We start from the raw sequence: 5,157 nt of genomic DNA, 5'->3' as shown, positions 1-5,157 counted from the left end.
TATTGCTGAACATTGAGATATGAATGCTTTCAAATTGCATAGGGCTGGCAGCAGATACCTTTTTAGACACTTGATTTCTATTTTAAAGCTAGTCTTTAAAAAATCTTTTCTACGTGAGGTCTCTCTATTTCTCGTTTAAATTATGATACGATGTTGGATGGAGTATCTGTTGTGCTACAGGAAATGACATCACAAATAAGGATGGCCGACCTAGTAGCAAGCCAAAGCCTTGGTGCTACATTTCGTATCGGAACTCGACCTTCTGTTCATTTACAAACTATTTACAAATCGCCTTTTTGTTTGCTATGCTATGTTTTTGGTAGCTGGACAAATATTCAGTTGAATACTTATTATAAGTTCTAAACTCGTTTCTGAATGAATTTTTCATTCGTGATCATGAATCGGGGGAAGCTGCTGAACATTATCGACCAAAAATGGTAAAAAGTGATAAAAAGTCGGAGCAACGAGATGCGATGATTTACAGTTTGGAGGAAACAAAAGTAACTTTACATGAGTTTACACGTTCATTAGTGTGCGTAGGTGAAAAGTCACTTATCTCTATACACAGACCTCGCAGCCAACTGTACGACAGCTACGATCCCCAAGTATGATGACAGTTCTACAAGGTATGCTATTCACGTCGATGCATCAGTATTAGTGGTATTAGTGATCGTTATGAACTTTGTCCAATTTTGTATGAAATTTGAAATGATTTTGCATTCTGAACTAAACTTATAAAACATACTTTCCTGAAAAGTTATAGCAATGATGTTGAAACATGTTTTATTTGTGGGGAATACATAAACATGCTGCGGTTTAGGTGAAATATGCTGTTTTTCATCAATTTGCCGGTAATCTTTTTGCACTTTTCGTTTTTTTTCTTGTACTCTAATAGCGCTTCTAAATAGAGTCGCTTTTGTTTCATACAGTAACAAAAGTCATGAGCTATGACAATGACTAAGATTATGCTCCAACTATTAGAAATATAGCATTTTTATATATTTTATTTCGACATATTGTCGCAATTTTTCACACTAAATCTAAATTAATATCAATTTCAAGTGTGTTTCAACTGGAGATTCACTCTCCAACCAAAAAAAAATCAAATATAAAACAACATAAAACGAGAAATTTCCAAAAATGTTCTGAATTCCATACAAAACGCGAATTTTTTCATAACGAGATTTGTTTGTGTGCGTGGATAGACAAAAATGTAGCATACCTTGTAGAACTGTCATCATACTTGGCTACACGCTCGTGAGAAGTAACACGGCGAATGAATTAGTTTTAATTCAATTTCATAAGTTGCATGGAAACGTCAAAAAATGAATACCGCATTTGGTGATTCTGTGTAATTTTTACACTGATTTTAGATTAATCTTGAATAACTCATTTTTGAATTTACCACTAAAACTCAATTTTGAGTACTAAGCATGAAGAAACGACGCCATTATTTGACACGAGTGAAAAGGCGGCACCATGATTCAACATTTGTGCGCCATTATTTAGCCTTTGCGGCCGTGTTATCTGTTCTTGTGGCTGTTTGAGTGATTCCAAAAAATGAGAAAATCGCTGAGAAGGTGGTCACGGACATTTTAAAAAGCTTTAAGGTACACATATAAACTTTTTTCATTATTCATTCTAAGGAACCAAAAGTTTTCAGGTTGTTCGTGTCATCAGGAAATTTGTGGGAGAGTAAAATATCAAGTGATTATGCATCACAAAAAAAGAGCAAAATATACTTAAAAAATAAATATAATTAGACACCGTTCAGATAGAATGTAACCTAAGTTTTGTTTTGTTCTGACTGTTACCGGCACAAACCTCCCTTTCTACGCTAACATCACATTTAAAACTGAGTGGTTTTCCATTCTTAAACTGAGTACTTTTAAATTCTGAAAATGGTTAGTCTTAAATTCAAAAATGAATATTTTTCTATTCAAAAACTTGATAGTTTCAAAATCTAAATCTGTGTAGGTTTTAATTTTAAAACTGAGTAGTTTTAAATTCAATAAATGGATAATTTTGTACACATAAACTGATATTTTTTAAGAACTAAATGAGTTTTATTAAACACAAAAAATGAGTTCAATTGTATACATCATTCTGAATAATAAATACACAGTATTTGCCCATACTATGGTTACACAATTTTGAATAACAACAGAGTTACTCAATTTTCGTGTTGTTCCATTTTTTATGGAAATGAATTGTTTTCTAATCATTTTTGAATTCATTTTAGGGAGCGTGTACGATCGTACTGTACTGACACTAAGGGTTCTGCCAGGCGAGATTCTTGCCGTAGGTGAATAAACAGCCGTAAGTAGAGCTGTTCATTAACCTTCGACGAAAATCTCGCTCGCGTTGGCGTTCAGCCTGGCAGAGGCCTAGAAGTCAGCATCGTACCTCGAGACCCAAGTATAAATGACAGTCCTGAAAGGTATGCTATTCACGTCGATGCATTAAGCAGGTATTAGACGAAGCGAACATTTGCTATTTTTGGTACCGTAAACTGGGGTGACTTTGATCACTGTACCTCTTTTTTGAAAATGTGGTAAAAAAGCGCTCGTAGTGCTTGGGACTTGTCGTAATCTTCACTGATTGCGTGGATATATCGTCAGTTGAATTCAAAACTGGCACAACTCAAAATTCATAGTTTCGAGAAAAACGCGTTTGAAAATTTGCGTCAGAAATTTCTTTTTTCATTTTAGTGTCAAAATCCAATTTCAAGATTTTACTGAATTTGTTTGGGCCTATCATGTGCATGTAATAAGCAAGTTATAAGAATTATAACCTCATTTTCCTGTCTTTTTAGGGATATTTAAGATTTGTGCAATAAAGGCACATCTACTTATATTTCTGGAAATATTGTGAATTTTGAAACGGGTCTTTGTGAGATGAACCTTCATAGTATTTGGCATCGTTTGCCATCAATAACTCAAAACTGCAAAATTTTGAGTTGTGCCAGTTTTGAATTCAATTGACGATATGTGCGCATTGCTACTACTCATGCATTTCCTGCTATTTAAAGAGTGTTTTCCATGCTAAAATATTAATTGAAAATAAAGTGTTTTTTTGGCGATTTTTGTTGCATACAAACAATTGGTTCAAGAAGATTTAAAACAACAAGTTGCAATACGTAAAGTTTTTTTATTTTGTTCCCAGATTATTTCTTAAGATGAACACATATTATAACAATACATTTTATTGTTATTTTTGCAAGATTTTCCTCAAATGCAATGTTGAGTCCCACTATTCTCCATAGCGTATTACATATTTCTTGTTAACAAAAACCCAAGACGTGAAGTAACATGCAAATTTGGCCAATTTCATAAGTCATATTCCTCGTGGACTAGTTTTTGATAATTTTAGACCACCTTCTCTCTCAGTGGATAACTATTCATATATATTCTAAAAAATTTTGTATGAATCTTGTACATTCGCCATTATAAACTGTTCACGTAGAATGTGAATGGCCCCCAAATTGCTTTCCATATTTATAAACTCGTTTGAACTGTTCAAGGCTGTTCAATTTAGTGAAAGTAGCAAAGTGTTACACCAAATTCATCAAAACAATGAAGTGATCAAAGTCACCCCGGAATGATGATTGGTGTAAAATTTTTAGAGCATATTTAAAAACGGCAAAAAATGTTGCTAAACTTTTGAAGTAGTGACTGAATCTTTTTCAATGTATGCCAGTACTTATTTTAAAAATATCGAATAATATTGTTTTCAGTATATTCTGAAAATATTTGAGATACACTCAAAAAAGTGATCAAAGTCACCCCAGCTTACGGTACGAATTTTATTTGCACAAAATAAAATTCGTACCAAAAATAGCAAATATTTGCTTCGCCTAATACCTGCTTTAGTATTAGTGAGCGTTATGAACTTTTTCAGATTTTGTATGAAATTTGAAATGATTATACATTTTGAACAAAACTTTTAAAACATACTTTCCTGAAAAGTTATAGAAATAATGTAGAAACATTTTTTTATTTGTGAGAAATACATAAACACGCTGGGGTTTAGGTAATATATGCTGTTTTTCATTATTTTGCCGGTAACCCTTTTGCACTTTTCGTTTTTTTCTTGTACTCTTATAGCGCTTCTAAATAGAGTCGCTTATGTTTCATACATTAACAAAAGTCATGAGCTATTACAATAACTAAGATTATGCTCCAACTATTAGAAATCTAGCATTTTAATATATTTTATTTCGACATATTGTCGCAATCTATCACACTAAATCTAAATTGATATCGATTTCTAGTGTGTTTCAACTGGAGGTTCACTCTCCAACCAAAAAAAAAATCAAATATAAAACAACATAAAACGAGCAATTTCCAAAAATGTTCCGAATTCCATACAAAACGCGAAATTTTTCATAACGAGATTTGTTTGTGTGCGTGGATAGACAAAAATGTAGCATACCTTGTAGAACTGTCATCATACTTGGGCCTCGAGACAAGCTGGAAGAGTAGGGGCAAGACACTATTGATATATTGCGAAATATTTCCAATATTCGATGGGCGATTACTATTAGCGAATTTCTTTATTCCACCAGCTCACCTCGTTTTGACCTGGAAGCGCTTCAACTGCTGTCAAAACCCTTCTTTATTCGCTCGATTTTGACCCAGTTTTGACCTGCCGTGCTGCCCGAAGCGCACTGTAAAATTTGTCAGCTTCAACCCACCACCGGACGTGCTAAGTTCGTAAACAATTATTTGGCATCTCTTTCTTACTTGCGTCTTAAATGGCGATGACGTTTTATTATTCCTCGGCAGTTTTGCCCGCACACTGTGGAATAAAGAAATTTGCTATATGACTGTTCGACTAGCAGCTGGCGCTGCAGTAAAAATAATGATGATAATTTGTAGGTAGGGATACCATCTGGTCGAAGTTAGATATCAGGACACCTTTTCTCGGCACAAATTTGACTTAGCCGTTCTATTCTTCGATGTATAAGCAAATGTAACGCGTAATATGTGATTTACCCTTTGAAATACAATATAAAACTTTTCTATTTACTGTACATTTAGTAAATTAGTATTTTTAGTTTTTTTTTCTGCGTTGGTATGAACCTCGTAGAGAGGCGCGTTAACTAAAAAAACCTTCGATTTAAAAATTCGCGTGAAAAAAAAACCGTTAGTTTGA

The sequence above is a fragment of the Wyeomyia smithii genome, chromosome 1 (assembly GCF_029784165.1).
Source record: "Wyeomyia smithii strain HCP4-BCI-WySm-NY-G18 chromosome 1, ASM2978416v1, whole genome shotgun sequence".
Classification (NCBI taxonomy): domain Eukaryota; kingdom Metazoa; phylum Arthropoda; class Insecta; order Diptera; family Culicidae; genus Wyeomyia; species Wyeomyia smithii.
The sequence above is the reverse complement of the archived record's forward strand: the minus strand, read 5'-3'. Positions refer to the sequence as shown.